This window comes from Triticum aestivum, chromosome 7B, assembly GCF_018294505.1.
Source record: "Triticum aestivum cultivar Chinese Spring chromosome 7B, IWGSC CS RefSeq v2.1, whole genome shotgun sequence".
NCBI lineage: Eukaryota > Viridiplantae > Streptophyta > Magnoliopsida > Poales > Poaceae > Triticum > Triticum aestivum.
Window position 1 is genome coordinate 752,055,144 of NC_057813.1, and position 27,650 is coordinate 752,082,793.

At 44.8% G+C, this 27,650-nt stretch overlaps 1 pseudogene; it reads right to left on the reverse strand.

Annotated features, from left to right (window-relative positions):
* Positions 1–1,259: 1,259 nt before the first annotated feature.
* LOC123158753 (uncharacterized ATP-dependent helicase C29A10.10c-like) lies at positions 1,260–22,750 on the reverse strand (annotated as a pseudogene).
* Positions 22,751–27,650: the final 4,900 nt, after the last annotated feature.

Below are 27,650 nucleotides of genomic sequence, written 5' to 3' on the forward strand. Positions count from 1 at the left end.
CCCAAAACTCCCAACCCCCCTCCCCCCTTTCGAAAAAAAACAAAAACCCCAGCCCCTGAAATGCTGACGTGTGGATGCCTTTTGGTCCCAGTTGGTGTCACCAACCGGGACCAAAGGCCCTCCTGCTTGGGCTCGGCGCACCGGCCACGTGGAGGCCCATCTGTCCCGGTTCGTGTTAGAACCAGGACTAAAGGTCTAGGGCATTAGTAACGACCCTTTAGTCCCGGTTAAAGAACCGGGACAAAAGGCCCTAACCAACCGGGAAGAATGGGTTTTTTTCTACAAGTGCATCTCCAATAGTTTATATGTTAGCTTATTGGTAAAATATGTCATGTCATCAACCAACATCTTAACGTACAACAACTCCAATAGGTTGTATCTACTTTGCCCAATGGGATGTGAGATAATAAATATGGTGCTCTCTCATTCTACATTGGAGCTTATGCAAGAGGTGTTCGTTCATGTACATACAACCATCCTCTCTTTTCCCATTTATTGTATGACACATCATCAAAAATCCTATGTGGCGAAATCTACCAACAACTATCCTACAACCATTGGAGATGCCCTAATGTCACATTTACCTAATATTTGGTTGCACATTAACCGAGCATATGAGTTATTTGTACTTCAGCATAGCTGATATGTGATGTTTCAATGACATTTCCCATTTTGATTTTCTTCTTTCTCCTTTAGTGTGCTCATCTCTATGTAGATAGGTTACCACATACGGCACTTGGTTGAGTAATATATATTTTCAACTAAATATGCCACAGCAACACGCGGGGTTTCATCTAGTATATATAGAGTTCACTCCCGGCCCTAATGAGGCAAAATGTACATACCACATATGTCGGCGCGTACATGAGATGATACCAGGAGAAAGCACACTCAATATAGCGCCAACCATTCCCTAGCGAGAAAAGTTTCTTTGATTTTAGTTGTACTCCGCCCTATAATCTGGAAATGTGACTAAAATATCAACACGGGCAAGCTAGGTTGCCACACATCATTGCATATTTGCATTGGAATTGATTGCATGCATGACGTATGGTTCACAAAATTTGCATGCAGTGGTTAATGTGTCATGGACATGGTTCCTTTTTTTGACATGTTTACTTCCACTTTACATCTTTAAGTTGGAGTGGAAGAAACTCGAAAGGAGCATTATCTGTCCAATAATTACACACCGAAACACTAGCAATCCTAGCTAATTCATGAGCAGCCGCATTCGACTCTCTGGAACAAAATTAATAAAACTATAGAGGTAAACTCACAACCAGATGATAGCAGTCATCAACAATGGCCGCTGCATCTCCAGCATATTGTCCATCTTTATTCATAATCTCCATGAGTTCCTGGTTATCGGAGTTGAGGACCAATCTGTTGCGCCTTGCTGACATCGCCAAGTTCAACCCAAATTTCAGAACCATTGCCTCATCAAGCCGAACAACATAACACGAGTCAACATCTCAATGAGCTTGTTCCCAGATACAATCATGTGTCTTCTATCATCTCAGATGATTACTCCCATAGTCCCTTGAAACAAATCGCAGTTAAACACTAGTAGGAAAAGGACCTATTGTCCCGGTTCGTAAGGGCCATTTGTCCCAGTTTTTGAACCGGGACTAAAGTGTCGGTATTAATGCCCTAGACCTTTAGTCCCGGTTCTTGCATAAACCGGGACAGATGGGCCTCCACGTGGCCGGTGCGGCGAGCCCAGTCAGGAGGCCCTTTGGTCCCGGTTGGTGGCACCAACCGGGACCAATAGGCATCCACGCATTAGCATTTCAGGTGCTGGGGTTTTTGTTTTTTTTAAGGTGGGGGAGGGGGGGTTAGGGGGTTTTGGAGGGTTAATTTAGGTGTTTCATATATTGTGTTAGCTAGATAATTAATAGAGAAGTGTCCTCTCTTATCTCCGTGCTTGGTCGATGCTACGTACTATACGTATATATAGAGAGGACTAGACATGCTAGCTAGTAAGCAAATGGCGGAAACAGAAGATCGTCATGAACATATGCATACATAGAGAAGTGATATCGACCACCTCTCCTTCTCTGAGAGATTGGTCGAACAACAAGTTCTCGTATATCTATCCGACGCTATGTACTGGCTACATATATACAATATAAGTATCTCTTACAATATAATATCCTAATTAAAAACGAGCTGATTAGGGTCCACATGATATTTTCCGTATTTAGCTTTCACGTGGTCAAGAAAGAATGCCGCCAATTCTTCTTGAATTCCGCACATACGATCTGGTGGTAGGAGTTCATCCCGCATCCGAAATTTCTAATTTGAAGAAGGGGGTCAATACATATATGTGAATAAATGAAACTGAACACAAATGATGGTAATAAAATAAAATTGTGAATATTATTTTTACGCACTTCATATTGTTTGTCAGAGTAGCCCCGCTCACAGGTCGTGTGGCGGATGGACTCGCAAATGTAGTATCCACAGTAATTATTCCCTTGTTCCTGCCACAACCACTTTACAAGAAATAGAGGTCAATCAAACTGATAATTAGCAAGCATGCTAAATGGTATTGATGAAACTAGCGCTTGAATCACTAGGAGATGCGTGGAACATGCTACTATAGTACTTACTTTTGGGTGTCTAAATTGCAGCTTCTTCGGCAGTCCCTGAGTTTTTGAGGTGAATTTTTTCCAAACCCTGCCAGACAAAGAAAACAATTACTTGATATCTGGAAATGAACAAAAAGTTGCCGATATGGTGCGATAATGATCGATTTAACTTACTTCTCTAGAATTTCAGTCATGTCTGCATACTCCTTGGGATCTTTTCGTCTCGAGTCTAAGACGGTTACTAGTCCCTGCTCAAGCTTAATCTCTAGGAGAATATAGTGGAATCTGCGCACGCATGCATAACTCATCAATTACATTACTATAACCTCGACTAATAAGGGAAACCAAATATGCACAAGACAGTACAGTCACTTGAATTCGTAAGGGAAGAGTATTATAGCTTTGTTTTGATTTAATACAAACGATTGTAGCAGCTTGGCCTCGGTATCTCTGCCCTGAAATTTAACCATATATGCATCTATGAGATTTGTGTTAATGAACCCAATATCACCAATTTGCCTTTTCTTCAATTCGGTGATCTTCAATCTACATAATATAGTGAGGATAATTAAAAATACATGCAATGAAAGAGCTGACCTATATATAGAGACTTAATGACAGAAGTAGTACTACTTACAGGCAGTAGCAAGTGATCATTAATTTATCGAGGGCCTTTAGATTGAAAAACGCGAAGAACTCCTCAAATGGAAAATTCAACAGTTCAATTCCAATGAGGTCATGCTCCTCTCTGACTCTCAGCGTCAAAACATTCGTCCCCTCAGACTCTCTGCGGGTTTTCATGTACCAATCATGTAATCTGTACATCATTGTTGGTAGAGATCTTTAATCTTTGACGAGAAGCTTCCCGTACACGTATTTGTGTTCGTCCACCTCCAAGAAATCATAATGTACATCCTCGGGCAGGTAATCTTCAAGATTGTTATAACCGGGCACCATCCCGCCCGGAACATTAGCGACGATATCGCTAGACACGTGGAGCGGGGGGAACGATTAGTTCGCTTGTTCGCCGAGCTGGGCAACTTTTTTCCCAGCTCGTCGTTGGCCACTGATAGTACTTCCCGACCGTCACGCTTCCTTAAATGACTTTGTAAGAATGCGCTCATAGTTGCCTTTCGCCGGAGACTTTGGTGGTTTCTTTAGGACAGCCAGAGTACGCTTCGCTTTTACCGGATCTATCTTCTCCTCCGGAGGTGGATGTATCTTTGCTTTCACCCCTTCAAAGAAGTTATTCACTTTGGCTTGCACGATCTGCGTGTTTTCCTCCACGGTCCTCTCGTATGGTAACTTCTCTAGAGTCTTGAGAGAAGGACTGAATTTGTATTGCCTCCCGGCTCTGGCTGTGCTGCTAGACGCCGGAGCAGATGGAGCAGCTGCAGCTGTCTTTCCTTTCTTACGAGGCGGAGGAGAAGGACTACGACGCGCCGGAGCAGCCGGAGCGGCAGCGGGTCTCTTGATCCGCCCTTGTTGAGGAGGCCTAGAAAGAGGAGGCTGGCTGCTCGGGCGCGCCGGCGCAGGCGGAGAAGGAGGCGGAGTGCCGCCACGCATCGGAGAAGGAGGTTGAGTGCCCTGATCACTCTCCGGAGGAGGAGGCGGATTGCCCTAACTCGCCGGAGGAGGAGGAGGAGGCGGAGGCGTCCAGTTCGGAAGGTTGATGAGCTCCTTCCGCCATAGGCATGGAGTCTTCAGATAAGAACCCAGCCGAATCTCCCCTTCACCCGTAGGGTGGTCAAGCTCAAGGTCCTCAAATCCGTCCATTATTTGATCCACCGTCACCCTAGCATATCCTTCTGGAATCGACTGCCGTGGCAGGTTGCGCCAGGTTCATTACGTATAATAGAGCCAACAGCCGCCTTGACTTTCAATGTCATCCATCGCGTCATAAGGTGGCAATGTTGAGGCTCTGTGATAGCATCCACGGGGAAGCTACCAGGAGCCGTGAAGACAGGCTCCAGCTGCTGAGTCTGCTCGGTGGAAGCCATGCTACTTCTCTGCTGAGATGGCGGGGTAGCTTCAGGGGAAGCTTCGGCAGGTCTTTTGCTGTGATCTGCTTCTCGTTCCTCTAGCCCTTGTACCCTTTCATGCAGCGCCTGCAGTTGGCTATGCTCCACTTTCTTCCACCTCTCCTGGGTTTTGTAACCCCTTGCATCCGGAAACCCAGCCTTCCACGGAACGGAGCCTGGCGTGCCTTGTGTCCGTCCAGGGTGCTCAGGATTCCCGGGGGCCATTGTGAGTGCGCTTTCTCGATATACTCCTGAACGGGTATTCGCAATTGCTCTTCCGTCCAAACGCACTTCCCTGTTACAGTGTCCAAGGTTCCGCCAACCCCGAAGAACCAAGTCCGGCAATGGTCTGGCCAATTCAATGTCTCTGGTCTGACCCCTTTAGCAATCAGGTCATTCTCAGCCTTGTCCCACAAAGGTCGAGCTTTGAGGTAGCCACCTGACCCCGTCGATGGTGATGCTTCTTCTTTGCAGCATTTTTCTTGTTTATCACTCACATCTTCTTACTCTTTTCCGATGTCTTGTGGGCCACAAATGCGGGCCAGTGATCTCTGATCCTCTCATACTTTCCGGTGAATTCTGGTGTCAAATCTTCGTCGAAGAACTCTATTTTCAGCTCATTCTTCCACATCCTGAATAGTTATGCCATCTTCTTAAGAGCATGAGACTTGATCAATTGCTCTTTAACTGGCTTCTCCGGATCCTCCTCTGGTGGTAGGGTGAAATTTGCCTTAAGCGATGTCCAAAGATCTTCTTTCTGCATATCGGAGACATAAGACACCTCAGGGTCTTCCTTCTTAGGCTTTAACCATTGCTGGATACTGATCGGGATTTTGTCCTTAACAAGAACCCTGCACTGAGCACGAAATGCATCCCTTGTCCAGATGGGTTCAATCGGCTTGCCATCGCGCACGATTGATGTGTTCTCAAACCTTTCATCCGAGCGCAACTTTTTCTTCGGGCCTCGTTTCTTTACCGAAGTTGTGCTTGATCCGGAGGGCTAGAGAAAAGAAGAAAGACGAGAGTTAATTAATATGTGTACATATGAAAACAATGAATGCATCAATTAGCTAGTCAGCATAGGCTTAACTCATATATATACATGGCCGGACTCGATTCGGTCACTGGAGACGTAATGATGGTCTACTTCTTCTTGTACCGGCATTGGGTCACCGGAGCCATCATAATCATAACCTTCTTCTTCACTACCCTGTCCTTCCAGACCATCAGTGTCATTGAGAAACGATGCAACAACATCACTTCCTTTTGCGATTATGTCCCCCAACATCTCTTCTGTTTCTTCATCTCGGGGGTGCTCCATAGTTTCTGCAAATATTTACAACATGGCGATTATTATTCAAACATGACAGATGGATATATTAGTGGCAAACGTAGAACTAGCTAGCTAATATAATGACAATAAGGAATCATATTAGTGGCCTCGACGCTGCTTCTCTAGGGTTTGGGGTGGCTGATAACCCACAAGTGTAGGGGATCACGACAGCTTTCCAGGGTAAAGTATTCAACCCAAATTTATTGATTCGACACAAGGGGAGCCAAAGAATATTCTTGAGTATTAGCAGTTGAGTTGTCAATTCAACCACACCTGGATAACTTAGTATCTGCAGCAATGTATTTAGTAGCAAAGTATATGATAATAAAGGTAACGGTAGCAAAAGTAATATTTTTTGGTTTTGTAGTGATTGTAACAGTAGCAACGGAAAAGTAAATAAGCGAAACACAAGATGTGAAAAGCTCTAAGGCATTGGATCAGTGATGCATAATTATGTCGGATGCGATTCCTCATGTAATAGCTATAACATAGGGTGACACAGAACTAGCTCCAGTTCATCAATGTAATGTAGGCATGTATTCTGTATATAGTCATACGTGCTTATGGAAACGAACTTGCATGACATCTTTTGTCCTACCCTCCCGTGGCAACGGGGTCCTAACGGAAACTAAGGGATATTAAGGCCTCCTTTTAATACAGAACCGGAACAAAGCATTAGCACATAGTGAATACATGAACTCCTCAAACTACGGTCATCACCGATAAGTATCCCGATTATTTTCACTTTGGGGTTGTCGGATCATAACACATAATAGGTGACTATAGACATGCAAGATAGTATCAAGAACACACATATATTCATGAAAACATAATAGGTTTTCAGATCTGAAATCATGGCACTCGGGCCCTAGTGACAAACATTAAGCATAGCAAAGTCATAGCAACATCAATCTCAGAACATAGTGGATACTAGGGATCAAACCCTAACAAAACTAACTTGATTACATGGTAAATCTCATCCAACCCATCACCATCCAGCAAGCCTACGATGGAATTACTCACGCACGGCGGTGAGCATCATAAAATTGGTGATGGAGGATGGTTGATGATGATGCGGCGACGAATCCCCCTCTCCCGAGCCCCGAACGGACTCCAGATCATCCCTCCCGAGAGAGATTAGGGCTTGGCAGCGGCTCCGTATCAAAAAACGCGATAAACTTTCTCTCTGATTTTTTTCTCCGCGAGACGGAATATATGGAGTTGGAGTTGAGGTCGGCGGAGCCTCAGGAGGCCCACGAGATACGGGGCGCGCCCGGGGGGGTGGGCGCACCCCCACCCTCGTGGACAGGGTGTGGGCCCCCTGGTCTTGATTCTTTCGCCAGTATTTTTTATATTTTCCAAAAAGTGCCTCCGTGGATTTTCAGGACATTCCGAGAACTTTTGTTTTCTACACATAAAATAACATCATGGCAGTTCTACTGAAAACAGCATCAGTCCGGGTTAGTTTCATTCAAATCATGCAAGTTAGAGTCCAAAACAAGGGCAAAAGTGTTTGGAAAAGTCGATACGTTGGAGATGTATCAACTTCCCCAAGCTTAAACCTTTGCTTGTCCTCAAGCAATTCAGTTGATAAATTGAAAGTGATAAAGAAAACTTTTACAAACTCTGTTTGATCTTGTTGTTGTAAACATGCAAAGCCAGCATTCAGGTTTCAGCAAATATTATGAACTAACCATACTCACAATAACACCTAGGTCTCACAATTACTCATATCAATAGCATAATCAGCTAGCGAGCCATGATAATAAAACTCGGATGACAACACTTTCTCAAAACAATAATAACATGATATAACAAAATGGTATCTCGCTAGCCCTTTCTGAGACCGCAAAACATAAATGCAGAGCACCTTTAAAGATCAAGGACTGACTAAACATTGTAATTCATGGTAAAAGAGATCCAGTCAAGTCATACCCAATATAAACCAATAGTAGTGAATGCAAATGCCAGTGTGCTCTCCAACAGGTGCTTTTTAATAAGAAGGGTGATGACTCAACATAAAAGTAAATAGATAGGCCCTTCGCAGAGGGAAGCAGGGATTTCTAGAGGTGCCAGAGCTCGATTTTAAAATAGAGATTGAATAACATTTTGAGCGGCATACTTTCACTGTCAACGCAACAACTATGAGATGTTTGTATCTTCCATACTACATGCATTATAGGCAGTTTCCAAACAGAATGGTAAAGGTTTATACTCCCCCAACCACCAATAAGCATCAATACATGGCTTGCTCGAAACAACAAGTGCCTCCAACTAACAACAGCCCTGGGGGAGTTTTGTTTAATTATTTTGATTTGCTTTGATCTTTTTGGATCATGGGATTGGGCATCCAGGTTACCGGCCCTTTCTCGTGAATGAGGAGCGGAGTCCACTCCTCTTGAGAATAACCCACCTAGCATGGAAGATATAGGCAGCCCTAGTTGTAACATGCGCTGCTCGAGCATACAAAACAGAATTTCATTTGAAGGTTTGGAGTTTGGCACATACAAATTTACTTGGAACGGCAGGTAAATACCGCATGTAGGTAGGTATGGTGGACTCATATGTAACAACTTTTGGGTTTAAGGAATTTGGATGCACAAGAAGTATTCCCGCTTAGTACGGGTGAAGGCTAGCAAAAGACTGGGAAGTGACCAACTGAGAGAGCGACAACAGTCATAAACATGCATTAAAATTAATTCACACCGAATACAAGCATGAGTAGGATATAATCTACCATGAACATAAATATCATGAAGGCTATGTTGATTTGTTTCAGCTACATGCGTGAACATGTGCCAAGTCGAGTCACTCAATTCATTCAAAGGAGGATACCATCCCATCATACCACATCATAATCATTCTAATATCATGTTGGCACGCAAGGTAAACCATTATAACTCATAGCTAATCAAGCATGGCACAAGCAACTATAATCACTAAATGTCATTGCAAATATGTTTACTTCATAATAAGCTGAATCAGGAACGATGAACTCATCATATTTACAAAAACAAGATAGGTCGAGTTCATACCAGCTTTTCTCATCTCAATCAGTTCATCATATATCGTCATTATTGCCTTTCACTTGCACGACCGAACGATGTGTATAATAATAAGAGTGCATGTGCATTGGTCTAAGCTGGAATCTGCAAGCATTCAACTCAAGAGAGAAGACAAAGTAATATGGGCTCTAAGTTAAATAAACAATCATGCATATGAGAGCCACTAAACATTTTCAATATGGTCTCCTACTCTCGACCCCCAAAGAAAAGAAAAGAAAAGAAAACTATTTACACAGGAAAGCTCCCAACAAGTAAGAAGAAGAACGAGAAATCTTTTGGGGTTTTCATTTTAATTTCTACTACAAGCATGGAAATTAAACTAACTATTTTTTTTGGTTTTTTAAGGTTTATCAAACACACAAGAAGAAAGCAAGAAAAAGAATATTAAACTAACATGGATAATACAATGAAAGAGTATGAGCACCGACAACTAGAATAGTGTGTGAACATGATGTAGACTCCGTGAGAAATATGTACTCCCCCAAGCTTAGGCTTTTGGCCTAAGTTGGTCTAATGCCAAGGATAGCCTGGCTGATATCCATAGTTGTAACTGGGGTCGTACTGAGATGCAGCAGCAAATGCCTCCTGAGCTGCGGCATGCTGGCAAGCCGCCTCCGCTCTTCCCTCGTGTTCAGCTGCTCCTCCCTGGTAACAACATATCTCCCTTTTGCCTGGTAATCAAAAAGGAGAGGAGCAGGAAGAGTAACATGGACAGCGTTGCGTCTGCCATAGATTAGTCGATACTGGAGGAATTGTTCATTCCTCTTAAGAAAATGATGTTGGACCATAGCGTCATAATCTAAATAAGCAGGAGGTAACATCATACCCCCCTCACGTGGGGCTATACCAAGATAATTAGCCACACGGGTCGCATAAATTCCTCCAAATAAATCTCCCGCTCTACCATTATTATGCAACCTACGTGCAACAATTGCCCCCAAGTTATAATCTTTATAACCTAACACAGCACTCTTGAGGACACAAAGATCAGGGACACACATATGACATGCTTCATCTTTACCGTTAATGGATCTACCAATGAAGAGAGCAAAATAATGTATAGCAAGAAAATAAATGCTCCCTATGGTAGCTTGTGCTATGTCCCTAGATTCTCCCACAGTAATACTAGCAAGAAAGTCTCTAAATTCAGATTTGTGGGGATCATTAATATTACCCCACTACGGGAGTTTGCAAGCAGTTGTAAAATCCTCTAAGTCCATGGTATAAGATGTATCATAGATATCAAATAGGACACTAGGAGAATTACATACATAGTTATATTTAAACCTCCGCACAAAGGAATCAGTCAATTGATAGTACTGAGGACACTTATCTTGTAAGAAGTCCTCTAGATCAGCATTACGCACATACGCGTCAAATTCCTCCTTAAAGCCTGCTTCGACCATAAAATCATCGGATGGCCACTCACAAGCTCGAACATCTGCGTCCCTCGTTAGTTCAACGTCTTGCTCACGTATAGCAATCCTGGGCCCTTTCTTTACCGAGGAACCACCTTGGTACTTCTCCTAGACATAATTCTTTTTCTGAAAAATTTCTGAAATTGTAGTAACTTCAAAATAAAAGTGAATAAAACTAAACAAGATTGGTAGCAACTACTCCTACAAGTGCCTAGAGCCTATATCTTGCATTAGAATTACTTGGGACCTCATCAATTTAACATGCAAGCTCAAGAACATGGTCACCTATGCAGCAAAAATTTGCAATGAATAAAGCACTAGAACAATAATTAATTGGACCAATGGAGGAGTCACATACCAAGCAACAATATCCCAAAGCAGTTTTGTGAAGGGAGCTTTGAGCAAGGAGATCGAAAATCGCAGCAAAATGAGCTAGAACTCGTGCTTGAGATGGATGAGGATTTCTTTTTTGGGAAGAAGATGGAGTGTATGGGTGCTGGCATAAGTGGAGGGGGGCCACCAGGGGCCCACGAGACAGGGGGGCGCGCCCAGGGGGGTTGGGCGTGCCCTCCACTCTCGTGGCCTGGTGCTTGCCCCTCCTGTAGTGATTTCAGTGCCTAAAATCCTCAAATATTCCACAAAAAATCATACTAAATTTGCAGGGCATTTGGAGCACTTTATTTTTGGGATATTTTTTTATTACACGGATAATTAAGAAAACAGACGGATAATACTATTTTTGCTTTATTTATTCCAAATAACAGAAAGTAAAAAAAGGGTACAGAAGGTTGTGCCTTCTAGTTTCATCCATCTCGTGATCATCAAAATGAATCCACTAACAAGGTTGATCAAGTCTTGTTAACAAACTCATTCCGAATAACAAGGAATCGGAGAAATTTCGAATAACACTAAGTTACCTCAACGGGGATATGAACGTCCCCAATAATAAGAATATCATACTTTTTCTTGACAGTAGGGAGAGGAAATTCAAAACCTCCAATAATAATGGTTGGAACTTTTCCAATAGAATTGATGCTATGAACTTGAGATTGTTTCCTCGGAAAGTGTACCGTATGCTCATTACCATTAACATGAAAAGTGGCATTGCCTTTTTTGCAATCAATAACAGCCCCTGCAGTATTCAAAAAGGGTCTACCAAGGATAATCGACCTACTATCATCCTCGGGAATATCAAGAATAATAAAGTCCATTAAGATAGTGACATTTGCAACCACAATAGGCACATCCTCACAAATACCGACAGGTATAGCAGTTGATTTATCAGCCATTTGCAAAGATATTTCAGTAGGTGTCAACTTATTCGATTCAAGTCTACGATATAAAGAGAGAGGCATAACACTAACACCGGCTCCAAGATCACATAAAGCAGTTCTAACATAATTTCTTTTAATGGAGCATGGTATAGTAGGTACCCCCGGATCTCCAAGTTCCTTTGGTATTCCACCCTTAAAAGTGTAATTTGCAAGCATGGTGGAAATTTCAGCTTCCGGTATCTTTCTTTTATTTGTAATGATATCCTTCATATACTTAGCATAAGGATTTACTTTGAGCATGCCAGTCAAGCGCATACGTAAGAAGATTGGTCTAATCATTTTAGCAAAGCGCTCAAAATCCTCATCATCCTTTGTCTTGGATGGTTTAGGAGGAAAGGGCATGGGTTTCTGAACTCATGGTTCTCTTTTTCTACCGTGCTTTCTAGGAACAAAATCTCTCTTATCATAACATTGATTTGATTGTGGGTTATCAAGATCAACAGCAGGTTTAATCTCCACACCACTGTTTTTGCTAGGTTGAGCATCAACATGAACATTATCATTATCACTAGGTTCATGTTCATCACCTGATTGTGTTTCAGCATCAGAGATAGAAATATCATTGGGATTCTCAGGTGTGTCTACAACAGATTCACTAGAAGCATGCAAAGTCCTATCATTTTTCTTCTTATTATTTTTAGAAGAACTAGATGCCTCTAAATTATTTCTCTGAGAATCTTGCTCGATTCCCTTAGGGTGGCCTTCAGGATACAAAGGATCCTGAGTCATTCTACCAGTTCTAGTAGCCACTCTAACAGCAAAGTCAGGTCTATTATTTAATTCATCAAGCAAATCATTTTGAGCTTTAAGTACTTGCTCAGCTTGAGTAGCAACCATAGAAGCATATTTGCTAACGAGTTTAAGTTCACCTTTAACTCTAGCCATATAATCGCTCACGCGTCCTATCTCGAAAGCATTATTCTTTAACTCTCTTCCAACATAAGCATTAAAACTTTCTTGTCTAGCCATAAAGTCATCAAATTCATCAAAGCATGGGCTATGAAATTTAGTAGAGGGAATTTCAACTTTATCATAACTATAGAGAGAATTTACCTTTACTACCTGTGACGGGTTATCAAGACAATGTGTTTCTTCAACAGGCGGTATATTAAGACCATGTATTTCTTCAATAGGTGGTAAATTCTTAACATCTTCAGCTTTAATACCTTTTTCTTTCATTGATTTCTTCGCCTCTTGCATATCTTCATGACTGAGAAATAGAACACCTCTCTTCTTTGGAGTGGGTTTAGGAGTAGTCTCAGGAGTTGGCTCAATTGGTTCAGGAATTGCCTCGGGAATTGGCTCTGGGAGAGTCCAATTATTTTCATTAGTCAACATATTATTTAATAGTAATTCAGCTTCGTCGACTGTTCTTTCCCTGAAAACACAACCAGCACAACTATCCAAGTAGTCCTTGGAAGCATCGGTTAGTCCATTATAAAATATATCAAGTATTTCATTTTTCTTAAGAGGATGATCAGGCAAAGCATTAAGTAACCGGAGAAGCCTCCCCCAAGCTTGTGGGGGAATCTCTTCTTCGATTTGCACAAAATTATATATTTCCTGCAAGGCAGCTTGTTTCTTATGAGCGGGGAAATATTTAGCAGAGAAGTAATAAATCGTATCCTGGGGACTACGCACACAACCAGGAGCAAGAGAATTAAACCAAGTCTTAGCATCACCCTTTAATGAGAACGGAAATATCTTAAGGATATAATAAAAGCGAGACTTCTCATCATTAGTAAACAGGGTGGCTATATCATTTAACTTGGTAAGATGTGCCACAACAGTTTCAGATTCAAGGCCATAAAAAGGATCAGACTCAACCAAAGTAATTATTTCAGGATCAACAGAAAATTCATAATCCTTTTCAGTAACACAGATAGGTGAAGAAGCAAAAGCAGGGTCAGGTTTCATTCTAGCATTAAGATACTGCTGCTTCCATTTAGCTAATAATTTCTTAAGATCATATCTATCTTTACAAGCAAAGATAGCTCTAGCAGCTTCCTCTTCCATAACATAACCCTCGGGAACAACAGGTAATTCATAATCATTGAGAGAACTTTCATCATCACTATCATCAATAATAGCATCTTCAATAATTTCATTCTCTCGAACCCTAGCAAGTTGTTCATCAAGAAATTCACCTAATGGCAAAGTAGTATCACACACAGAAGTAGTTTCATCATAAGTATCATGCATAGCAGAAGTGGCATCATCAATAACATGTGACATATCAGAATTCATAGCAGTAGCAGGTTTAGGTGTGGCAAGCTTACTCAAAACAGAAGGAGAATCTAGTGCAGAGCTAGATGGCAGTTCCTTACCTCCCCTCGTAGTTGAGGGAAAAATCTTAGTTCTTTCATCTTTCAAGTTCCACATAGTGATCAACAGATATAAATCCCAAGTGACTCAGAGAACAGTGCTATGCTCCCCAGCAACGGTGCCAGAAATTAGTCTTCATAACCCACAAGTGTAGGGGATCGCGACAGCTTTCGAGGGTAAAGTATTCAACCCAAATTTATTGATTCGACACAAGGGGAGCCAAAGAATATTCTTGAGTGTTAGCAGTTGAGTTGTCAATTCAACCACACTTGGATAACTTAGTATCTGCAGCAAAGTATTTAGTAGCAAAGTAGTATGATAATAAAGGTAACGGTAGCAAAAGTAATATTTTTTGGTTTTGTAGTGATTGTAACAGTAGCAACGGAAAAGTAAATAAGCGAAACGCGAGATGTGAAAAGCTCGTAGGCATTGGATCTGTGATTGATAATTATGTAGGATGCGATTCCTCATGTAATAGCTATAACATAGGGTGACACAGAACTAGCTCCAGTTCATCAATGTAATGTAGGCATGTATTCTGTATATAGTCATACGTGCTTATGGAAACGAACTTGCATGACATCTTTTGTCCTACCCTCCCATGGCAGCGGGGTCCTAACGGAAACTAAGGGATATTAAGGCCTCCTTTTAATAGAGAACCGGAACAAAGCATTAGCACATAGTCAATACATGAACTCCTCAAACTACGATCATCACCGAGAAGTATCCCGATTATTGTCACTTCGGGGTTGTCTGATCATAACACATAATAGGTGACTATAGACTTGCAAGATAGGATCAAGAACACACATATATTCATGAAAACATAATAGGTTAAGATCTGAAATCATGGCACTCGGGCCCTAGTGACAAACATTAAGCATAGCAAAGTCATAGCAACATCAATCTCAAAACATAGTGGATACTAGGGATCAAACCCTAACAAAACTAACTTGATTACATGGTAAATCTCATCCAACCCATCACCGTCCAGCAAGCCTACGATGGAATTACTCACGCACGGCGGTGAGCATCATGAAATTGGTGATGGAGGATGGTTGATGATGACGACGGCGACGAATCCCCCTCTCCCGAGCCCCGAACGGACTCCAGATCAGCCCTCCCGAGAGAGATTAGGGCTTGGCGGTGGCTCCGTATCGTAAAACGCGATGAAACTTTCTCTCTGATTTTTTTTCTCCGCGAGACGGAATATATGGAGTTGGAGTTGAGGTCGGTGGAGCCTCAGGGGGCCCACGAGACAGGGGGCGCGCCCAGGGGGGTGGGCACGCCCCCACCCTCGTGGACAGGGTGTGGGCCCCCTGGTTTTGATTCTTTTGCCAGTATTTTTTATATTTTCCAGAAAGTGCCTCCGTGGATTTTCAGGACATTCCGAGAACTTATGTTTTCTACACATAAAACAGCATCATAGCAGTTCTGCTGAAAACAGTGTCAGTCCGGGTTAGTTTCATTCAAATCATGCAAGTTAGAGTCCAAAACAAGGGCAAAAGTGTTTGGAAAAGTAGATACATTGGAGACATATCAGTGGCCTCGGCAACGCTTCAAGGGTTTGGGGTGGCCTCGACAACAACGCTCTTTTAACTTGGTAAATTTGGGTGGCCTCGAGAGAGTTTGTCGGGTAGGAGCGCGGCGGGAGGGGTTAGGAGACCAACATCATTTTTTTATCTAGGGTTTGGGTGTCCTCGAGAGTTTTGGTCGAGCGAGAGGGCCGGGGGGGGGGGGGGGGGGGGTGCTCCCGTGGTATAAGTTGTCACGGTCGAGAGGGGGTATATATATATATATATATATATATATTGACCGCCTCTTATGTCGAAGTTATCCGGGAGGGGGTTATATCGACAACGACGCGACATACATACATGGGAAAATAATGTTATCGGGGAGGGGGTATATCGACCCCCCCCCCTCGTGTTGAAGTTATCGGGAGGGGGTATATCGACAATGACATACCCGATAAAAAATAAGAAGACAAAAGAAGAAATAAAAAGAGGAGAAGAAGAAAGGAATAGAAGAGAAGCAATCGAAGAAAAAAAAGAAGACAAAAGGAGAAGAAGAAAGGAATAGAGGAGAAGAAGAAGAAAAATAGAAAAGAAAATTTTCTATTTTTTTCTTCTTCTCCTCTATTCCTTTCTTCTTCTCCTCTTCTTTTTCTTCTTTTTTCCTCTTCTTATTTATTTCTCCTCTTCTTCCTCTCCTCTTCTTCTTTCTTCCTCTTCTTATTTTCTTTTTTCCTATCCTTCCTTTTCTTCTTCTTCCTTCTTAATATCACTTAGCAACTTTTGCAACGATAGGGGGGGTGCTCTCCCGTGGTCTAAAATAGGTCTATGCACGATAGAAAATTCTGAAAAAATTACATCTATGATCCTTCAACGTCCCCGCCTCTCTCATGAACAAAAAAAATCTATGAATTAAAAAACATCATGTTCTATGAACAAAAAAATATCATATTTCTCTCAGTATGAACAAAACATGCCAAAAACCGGGACAAATGCATCCAGACGAACCGGCACCAATGCCCTCGAGGCCCCGACCGGGCCCCTGGGCTCATGAACCGGGACTAATACCCCCCATGGGTCAAGGTTCGTGAGGAACCGGGACTAATGGGCTGGCCAGGCCCGAACGATAGCCCTATTTTCTACTAGTGAATGGACACATCAACATTTAAATTAACATCTCCGTTTGGGAGTTTGCGCCATCCTCCTAATTTATGCGAGGCCTTTGGGTCACATGCAATAAGGAAATACTGTGTGATGGTCCTAACTAATCAAAAAGAGACAAGGTATGACTTAGAGATTGATTTAAGACTCCAACACCTTGCCCCTTGCTTGCTTGGGTGCCACTATCAATTTGGAGACCAAGAGAGTGTAGCCAGTCAGTCAGTTTTCTAATTCTTCTTTAGAAAACTTCAGTTTTTTATTTTGTATGTGCAACTATACATGAAAGTACGATACAATATTTGTGTAAATTATAAGCTTACTCTTTGCAGTTAAAAAAATGCAAATTTTGTGTAAGTTTTTTTCTTTGTCTTTTTTCATTTTCTTTCTTCTTTAAGGGCATTACCAACGAGCAGTTTTAACATGCTCCCTCTTACCCGTCTTTTCACATGAGAGGTATGTGTACATAATAGATTTGAGCATTTAATCTCATTAATTAGTGGTCTGATTAACTCTTAATTCTTACCTAACACGTAAAAAGAGGGGGTAAGAGGGAGTATGCTGCCATTACCAATGCCAATACTTTCTTTCTTAGAAAACTTCAATTTTTTTGAATTTGTATTTGTTTTAGTTTTAGTTTATTATAGGGGAAGAAGAGCCCAGGTGGGCATTGGGATCTAGATCGGATGGTAGAGAGTGGTTTGACCGAATGCCAAAAATATATTAGACGCCTGCCAAATAGTCACCCCCTTTGTTTAGTTTTCCTCTCTTTTTGTGTGTGAGTGTCATGTTTCTCTAGGCGTGTATCTAGTTTGTGTTGCTTCATTCATAGGTCCATTTTCCATGTGTGTGTATGAGAGAGAGAGAGAGAGAGAGAGAGACCATTGACATTATATGCTATGTCGAGAGGTATTAACCGTCGACATTCGTTTATTTATTTATTTTGATACTAAGTATACTACAGACATATACATACAAGTTGGATGCAATTCATCTACAAATACCATTGTCTTTACACAACTATATGCTTATTCTTGCGCATTATGAAAGAATGCAAGTTTCGATGGTATATGTGTGCAATTCTTTTTCTTGATATATTTTAACTTTTCTATATTCATTTTCTTTGTTCTTTAGGGTAATACCTGCGCCACTAATTCATTCTTTCCTGGAATAATATTTGTCTTTTTATTTTGTTTTAGTAACATGGCTTTGTTGTTTTTCTTTACTTTTAGTGTAATATCAATGCCCTTAATTTATTCATCATTAGATTTTTTTATTTTTAGTTATATATTTGTTTTAGTTCTCATTTCTACTTATTGAGTGTTAAAGTGATATTATTTACAGCTTATACTACTCATACATTATTTACGGTAGATTAGATCAAGGAATGCAAAGGGAATATAATATTATCTGAAACCAGTGTAGTGTAAGGTACAATCTAATATGGCTAAATGCATGCATGCACAATGATGGAGAGGTGGGGTTGGGCCGGCTATGGTAATGCAAAATTTCACTTCCAGGTACAAGAGTTATAGCTGGTCCCGTTTTCTTTGCTGTCATTTGGATGTTGATCAGTAGGCTCAAAATCAAAGTGGCTGAATCGGAAGGAAATTTCAGGTACCGGACGCATAAGTTCTCCCTATATAGAATAACCAAATGATAAGTGCCATAAGTGTGGCACGAAGTGTCATGCTTCACAGCTAAGTTGCCATCCTCGGATAACTAAATTTGCCATAAAAAAGTCAGGGCGAAATTACTTCATGCCACGTATGGCACTTATCAGGCTCCATAAAATAACCATACATACCCCTATGGATCAAGCACATACTGAGCTGAAACCACAAAATCATACATAAAACTGAACAAATCACCACAACGTCTGTCCACTCGTAGTGCATTCGTTAAGCGAGTCGTGGAGAACCTAGCATGTCAGAGATATCTCCCGCCAGATGCATGCCTAAAGGTGAAGCGGCTCCACCACGTCCAGGCCCAATCACGCGAGCGCGGCGAGAAACTACCGGAGACACACCCTCGCCATCGCCCCAGTCGAAGAAGAACCAACGTTCCGCGGCATCCCGGACCCGTCGGTATCCGGGACCAGCTCCACCCAGATGGGAGCCGCTGCCGCATAGCGTCGCTGCATTTCCCAGGATCTAGAGGCAGTGCCTGCAACCAGAACGATTGAGGAAGTTATGCATGACAGGTTCCAGCTAGCTTTGCATTTGGCATTTCATCCAGATCTGGCCGTGCATGCGTACCTCGCCCTCGTCAAGGCGACGTTGGTGCATCGCCGGTTCAACAGGAAGACGACAGAGCCACTGACGGTGGAGAGGATGATCACGTCTTCTTCGCTGCCCTGGAACCCATCCACCGAGTTGACGTGAAGAAGCAGGGGGCGCATCGCCTTCACATCCCATATCTTCCCTAGAATCGCCTCCACCTGAGTGGTGTACGGGCATATGATGCCCACGCTAACCGTATATCCTGGTGGCCCGCACGTGCTGCCGTGATGTACCACATGACAGGGAGACGGTCATTTACATACACATTATTGGATGAAGCTGAAGAAGCAGTATGTGTGGAACAAGAAACTCCGTTGATGAAAAACTTGTTGGAGATCTAGTTAATCTCGTCGAATTCGAGAGATTGTTGTACTAGAGTTAATTTGTATGTATAGATGATTTGTGTTATTTTCTATCCGAACTTTGATGAATATCGATTGGTTTCCATGAATTTCACGGTGGTTAAAATGTTCGCGGACTTCAGTATTAATATTCACGGACTGATTCGCTGTCTGGCCCTGTCAGTAGACGGGTCAGAGTTGGAGTTGCCCTAAGCTACAGTCTAACCTGGCTAAGTGCATGCATGCACAATGAGGGTTTGGCGGGGCTTCTTTAAAAAGAAAGGGTTTGGCGAGGCTAGTGGGCCGGCTATAGCTGGTCCCGTTTTCTTTGCTGTCCTTTGGATGTTGATCTTTTTTCTTTTTTGCGGGTACTTTAGATGTTGATCTGTAGGCTCAAAATCGAAGTGACCGAATCGGAAGGAAATTTCTGGTACCTGATGCATAAGTCCTCTCTTTAAACCACAGTTGATCAACCACGGACTGAGTTGAAACAACAAAATCATACATAAAACTAGGTTCGACCACCATTAGATTTGTCACTGAGGTGAAAAGAGAGGCTGCAGTCCATCGATGATCGCTTGACCACTACGCTCAGACACGCCCGAAGACCCAAGTAACAACACCCAAAAGGCGAAAAGAGAACAAATTGCCCGTTCGCCACTACTTGTGTCGTCCGGCGGTGCATTCGTTATTAAGCGAGTCGCAGAGAACCGAGCGCTTCACTGATATCCCCTGCCAGGTGCATGCCTAAAGCTGAAGCGACTTCACCACGTCCAGGCCCAATCAAGCGAGCGCCGCGAGAAACTGCAGGAGACACGCCCTCGCCATCGTCCCAGTCAAAGAAGCACCGACGTTCCGCCGCATCCCGAACCAGCTCCCCCCAGATGGAGCCGCTACCGCTAAGCGTCGCCACGTTGCCTAGGATCCAGAAGCAATGCCTGCAACCAAAACGATCGAGGCAGTTTCCATGCATGACAAGTTCAGGTACTTTTGCATTTCATCCAGATCTTGCCGTGTGTGCGTTCGTACCTCGCCCTCGTCAAGGCGACATTAGCGCGATGCCGGTTCGACAGGAAGCCGACCGAGCCGGTGCCGTTGGACCTGACAGTGGAGAGGATGATCACATCTTCTTCGCTGCCCTGGAACCCATCCACGGAGTTGATGTGAAGAACCAGGGGGCGCATCGCCTTCACGTCCCCTATCTTCCCCTGAATCGCCTTCCCCTGAGCGGTGTACGGGCATATGACGCCCACGCTAACCACCTCCCCGGCGCTGACACAAGCTGCGCGCCAAACACCATGACATGAGTTCGAGGTGCTATATAGTTCAGCAGTAACATTAAATAATACATTCAACGATGTTCAATAATATAATAAAAATGGTTCTTTGCATCTCATCATCAGAAATTTTGTTCAAGGAGCCTCCAGGCCACACGTACGCACCTTTCTTGAGACTGCGCAGTATTTGCAGGATGGCGGCCACCTCAGACATGTTCATCTTGCTGCGGCCACGGTCTTCCCCGCCTTCAATGTTGATGAACGAGTATGGCCCGAACATTGCACCAGGAAGGTAACTACGTTGGTGCTTCGTCTCCAACACATTGGGGCCATTCAAGATTTGCCTGTCGTAGAAGCTCAAGTTGGGGAAGATGCTTATGGAAGGGTGCATCCTGTACTGCATGTTGAGGAGGTGTTTCTTGTGTCCGAGTAAACCCAGTCTTTCAAACAGGCTCCTGCCCAGCAACGCCTTATCTGAAACCTGCAGGAGATGTCACAAAAATGTAGGTAGATGCAATTAAAAAGTACTAGTACTACTTTGGAGTAATAAGTAAGTATGGTATATGAACGGTACGGACCTTGCTTTGGACCATAGCTGGCAGTTGGCGCTCGTCACCGATAAGAACTGCGTGTTTGAGTCCGGAGACTTGCAACGGGACAAGGGATTCACATTCCTTGAGCTGTGCTGCCTCGTCGATGAGAAGCAGATCCATCTTCTCCCCCTCCAGCTTAGCCGAGCCAGACACGGTGCAGAAAATGACGGAGGCGCTTTCGATGCAAAACTCCTTGACCTCGGAGAACTCTTCGGTCAGAGGAAGTTGCAGGTCTTGCAGCAGCGTCCTCGTGAGGTCTAGAATTGCTGGCATTTTCTCCCTCATGGTGCCAATTGTTTGTTCCGAGTGGTAACCCGTCATTAAACCTTGCCATTGCTGTTTCAGCTGTGTCGATGACGTGGAGAATTGTTTCTGCACACCAGGCAGCTTGCTGAAGTCGTCGAGCAGCTTGCTGAGCAAAGCAATGTTGCTGTAGTTTTTCTCCAGGGTACGATGTATTGAGACATGAGACATGATTGTCTTCAAACATTTGCTAAGCTTCTCGAAGATCCGGTGGAACTCTGACGTGGGGAAGGAGTAGTACTTAGGTACTACTGGTTCTGTGCCATCCTTCTGCTTGATCATGGCTATTTCGTCGCACAGAAACAATTCCAGTGAAATAAGGCGCCGCCTCCATCCCGTCTCCGGCGAGAAGCACTCTGTTAGAAGCTTAAGACGAGTGTCCAGGAAGATGTTGTTGAGATCGTCGTCGATGGGCATGCGTTGCCTGTTGCCAAACAGTAGCAGATTGCCGTGGCCAGTGCAGGCATCGGGATCGGGGTGCTGCCTCCTCAGTGCCAGGAGGCTTGAGGCCACCTGGCAGACGGCGGTGTTGGTCGGCGCGCACGCCAGGACCCGCCATTTCAGCTTCATGGCAGATAGCATGAGCACGCTGATGGTCCTGGTTTTGCCCGTGTCAGGCGGCCCCCAGATGAGGCTAACCTTGCTGCTTGCGCCGCCGCCGCCACCGGCACCGGCACGCTGCACCGCAGACACGCAGCTCAGTATGGCGCCAGTCTGGGACTCGTTGAGCCCGAACACAGACAGCCTGCCTGATACGGATCGCGGCACGTCGACGTCGGTGGCGCCGGTCAGGGAAGTGCTCTGTCTCACCATGGAAAATTAGCCGTCAGATGAGAAAATCATAGTCATAGTGATATACTACTACTAAAAAGGAACGATTGAACGAAGCGATCTGCGAACCAAAGCTTACCAGCTGCATGGAGGAGTCTTCCGCTTCCCCCGCGATAGCCTTGAGAACGGAGTCGTCTCTCTTGACGGAAGAGTTGGCTTGGTGGCGGAGGCACCGCCAGATGCGTTGGTAGGGTATGGAACTGAGCAAGGTAACAACGAACGCGTAGCTGTTGACGTAATCGTCTACTCTCTGGGAAGCTCTGATCAGAAAGTTGGTGCCGTCCCTGTGGACGCTTTGGACGTGGGCGAGGCAGTAGGATGCGCCGCCGTTGCCACCGGCAAGGTCGGACGGCCGGAGCGGCATCGCCGTCGAGAGCAGGACGATGTCGCTGGTGCACGGGGGAGAAGCTCCACGGATGGACACGCGATACGGGGGGGTGGGGGCCTTGTGGGTTGTGGCCCCCTTGGGCATGGGAAACAAGGGCCGTATCTGCACGGGCCTGCAGCAGTTGGTCTGTGCCTCGAGGCTGGATCTCATATCTTCCCGGATTTCCTCCAGCAGCGGAGCCCTGAATGAGTCCAGGTAGCTCCTCAGGCCCAAGAACCTGTCAGGTATCCGGCTCACCTGCGAAAGCACCATGCTTATCATCACGTACGTACTACTCTGCTTGCTTGCTGGGAGGAAGGACCGAAGGATCCGGCTTGAAAAATGGATGGAATTAGGGACCTACTTTGTCCCTGAAGAAGTCTTGGTTGACGACGTCTTGGAGGGACCAATAGAAGATGAGGTCGGTGAGGTTCTCGTCGTCGTGCCCGTTCATCTTCCCCGCCTCGCCTTTCTTCTCCATCTTCGCTCGCGACCCAGATCTGCCGAGTGCGATCAATGTGGGGCGCTTCACCGTGACCCCTCACGTGTAGTCACTGCTGTGTTCCCCGTGGGTATATGTAGTGGTACTTAACCATCTTCTTCAGTGTAAATGAATATGAACTGGTTCTTGGCACCATTAACCTAGTAATATGCAGCCGCCAAGCAAATGGCCTGCCCAAGATACCGCATGCCGCATGCAGCACGCGTGTGATCTCTTCTCGTCTCTTGCGCTTTCGAGGACGGCGCGGCTGCTTGGCTTCCGCTGTTGGTTGATGCGATGTGCACAGAATAGGAGAGAATTTGGATCCATTCAACACAAAAACTAGACTACCGGTTTACAGGACGTGTTCTGAAGAGCGCGCCGTGTGGGTCATGGAAGCGGCTCCCCTGACGTGCGGCTCCTGCCGTTGTGGCGCTGCCATGTGGGCCTGTTTTCCGATGGGTCCATCAGTCAGTGATCGAACGGCATCCTGCCGAACGGCAGAGGATCCTCGTCCGTGGGTCATGGTAGAACTTGACATCCACTTTGTATGGGAACAGACAGGTGTGGGACATGGTAGAACTTGACAGTTTCGCGTTGTCGACTCGACTCGACTCGTCGGCAGGTTGCCGACATGACACGATTGTGGGGGTGGTCTAGCCGTCTAGGTGTAACAGGTGCCTTTTTCAACGTAGTACAGACGCGGAGTAAGACTTACACGGAAGTATGGTCTAGGTCTGCCATCCATCGGTTGGAAGATGGTTAGAGCATCTGCAGCCGGGCCAAAACACGTCTCAAACGCTCGGCCGTACGACCCGGTTAGTGACCAATCAACAAAAAACGAACTAGACAGGCGCCTCAAAAGGGCCTCAAATCGTCTGGACTGACTGGCACCCCTCATATCTAACCCGAATCCAGAGAGGATATGGGGAGGCCCGGGCGCGACCGGGGGCATCCGCCATGTTGGACTAACGATGGGGTCCCACACGAAAACACTCTGAAACCCAGCGGTCCGAAGCTCGTCTTCTCCGACGGGCCACGTAGTGTCCTAGCCTGGCTATTTAAGCCGACCGCCGGCACCAAACCCTACCTGTCCACATTTCCCACCTCCCATCCGCCGCCGCCACTTCTCGATTGCCGTCTGCCACCACTAGTAGCCCTGCCCCCATGCCGCCGAGTAAGGAGCTACCCATATCTAACGTCGGAGCGCCGGCTGCAGATCCTTGAGTATATCCGGGCAAGGCGCAAAGCCCAGATTGCCTCCGAACACGTTTGATCCGGAGGGGGACTTGGAGGTGGAGGAGGAGGAGGTCGAGGGGGAGGAGGAGGATGTGGGGGACAATACGGACACGGATCTGCAGGCCGAGCAGCAAGCAATCCTCGAATCCCTCCAGTTGGAATCAGAGGCGGAGGCCAAATGCCGTCGTCGGCAGGAGGCGGAGGCGGAGCACGCCACGAAAGTCGACGAGATGCTCGCGTATATGGATGAGGAAGAGGAGCTGGAGCCCTCCTTTGCACCCATCTACCCATTGCCCGACAACGACGTCGTGGACATCTCCGACGAGGAAGCGTAGTTAGCTAACATGTGCGCAGTATGTAGGATTTCTTATGCATAGTTTAGAATATGAGAGACTCGGATGCATAACATCAAGTATGAGCCGTGACTGGTCACTGTCCGTGGACGTACCGGGTCGTGTCCGCAGACGTTTGACGGGATGGATTTGCCAAATCCGCCTGTAGATGCTCTTAGTGGCACATGAAAAAAAAATTGGAAGTCGAGAATTTCTTTCGCCCTTAACGCTAGAACCAACCAACGGCCATGTAGACCGAGGAAGCGGAAGCAAACCGCCTTCCATGGATGGGGCTAGATGAGGACATGGATGTAATGTACACCCATTATCTATTTTTTAAAACGAGTATATAGGTACATCATTAAATTATATGGTTCAAAAAGTATTTTATTAAATTTGTGATTGTGCATCATCTCACATCTTTATTTTTATCTACCTAATATTAAAAGACAGAAGCTTTCATTGTTCTTCATACATTTATTAGTTTTTTTTCGTGTGTTCCTATACGGGCCTCAGCGGGGCGGTTCAGTTGTCTCTCCGTTCGTCTCAAAAAGAAATGTCTCAGCCCGACACTCAAATTGCTTTCTGTTCCTCCTACGAAGCAAAAATACATAGCCGAACTGGAAGAGCAACTAGTTAACGAGCGCTCCTTTGAGAGCCTCGCAACGATCAGCGTCACTTGGCGCGCCCGCCACGTGTCGCGCTCTAGGCGCTCCCTCCGCATTTTTTTCCACAAAAGTTTTCGGCTTTTAAAACGGTTTTTTTCAGGTTTTTTTTACGTTTCGGTTTTCCACCAATCTTTCTTAGCTTTTGGGTCAAAACAAATTTGCGCGAAAAAATGTAATTTTTTTTCTCTCACGAGAGTCAATGTTTTGCCTTTCGCGAGAGGCACGGTCGTGCCTCTCTGAAACAAAAAAAAAACACATTTTTTGTTTTTTCCTTCCGCGAGAGGCACAGTTTTGCTTCCGCAAGAGGCGCACGGTTGTGCTTTCGCGAGAGTCGCGGCCGAGCCTTTCGGAAATGAAAAAAGACACATTTTCTGTTTTCTTTTCCTTCCGCGAGAGGTATGGTTGTACTTTCGCGAGAGTCACAACTATGCCTTTCGGAAACAAAAAAACGCATTTTCTATTTTTTTTTCCTTCCGCGAGAGGTACGGTTTTTGCTTCCGCGAGAGGCACGGTTGTGCTTTTGCGAGAGTCACGGCCATGCCTCACGGAAACGGAAAAAACGCGTTTTCTGTTTTTTTCCTTCCGCGAGAGGCACGGTTTTGCTTCCACTAGAGGCACGGTTGTGATTTCGCGAGAGGCATGGGCGTGCCTCTTTCGGAAAGGGAAAAACACATGCTCCCGGTTCGGTTTTTTCGATCGATTTTTTCATGAAAAAAATTTGTCAAAATCTATCAACATGGAATCTAGTTTTGTGCCCACTCCTACCCGATCTGGGCTTCGTGCCCCTCCACCCCTAGATAGATACGGGTCCCCAAGGCTTGCAGCGAGCAGCAGCGGGGATCAGGCGGAACTGAGCTGGGTGAGGGAGACAGAGGAGAGAGATTGTTCTCGACCTAGATCTCGGCGGCGGCGACTCCTTGCCCCCGGTTCCTCCACTCTCCTGCCACCGTGCTCGGCTGCTCCCGTTGGCTGCCGGACCTGGTTCCTGGCCGTCGTTGCTGGCCTGAACGGCCAAATAGGAAGAAGTGCCCTTGGTGCTAGCCATCCTTCCCTGATCTCCTCGACCTCGAGTCCCCTCATCTCCTCAAATCAAGTCTCCATCCAGCCGAAGAAATCATCTTCCACGCTCATGGATGGGTTGCTGTAGTACTACTGCAAGCACATGCAGCACACGACTCCTGTTAGAGGCTAAGACGCCATGGCCTCCCTCTCTTGCTCCAGTCAGCAGCCCCCTTCGCTTTTTTTTTGGTTTTGGAGGATTCAACACACCGGTAAGAACTGAGAAAAACTGGGCAACAAGACTAATGTGTTCTCCACTTTTCATGCATCAATGCCCTTCTTTTTTTCCCACTAACCCAGAGCCACACAGGTCGGCTCTTCTCTTTAGATGTTCAGTTACATGAACCAACGCCACACTTCAGACATACCGGTGCGTACACAGCCACGCTTTGAACAGAACTTAGGTAGACACTCAGTACATCGACGTTTGCATGGTCAATTGTTTATTAGTATATTACAATATGGTTTTGTGACACAACACGTACACCTAATTTGTGTTGGACTGAATGAATGAAAAATATACTACTTCGGCACATTGATTGGTCGGTCAGAATGATCGGTTGCGTGTTCTTGTTGGCGGTGTTTTTTTTAGTGTTGATGTTACACAAGAATCCATGGAAAAATTATAATTTCTCAGGCATTTCCTTTTTAGCATTTTGAATGGAAATATATAGTCAGAGCCGCAACGATTACAAGAGTATGACGGTGTGCCCAATTCCCATATTAATGTATTTTTTTTATCTTTCTGAGCAGCAACAAATCCCTATGCCTGTAAAAAGACATAGATAAGCATCACCCGAGGCTGAGAAAAAGAAGAGTACTTAATATGTATCTTTTGTATAGGTTAAGTATATATGCTTATGTGTATCGTTGCATCCTTGTCCTATAGTATGTTTTGGTCCTGTGTTACCACAACAGTTCATGATTCTTATATATTGAAATAAAATAAGAACGTATAACTTTGAACCATGCTTGCTTTGGTAACACTTTTCATTTGCTTGTGCTTCTAGAGTGTCGTCGGCGTGGAAGGAGAAGAAATACATCAGTAGAATCCTCTAAAACTTCCAAATCGTCAGAGGAAGATAAAAGGCCTTTGTGGTTATCTTTCTTTTGGTTGG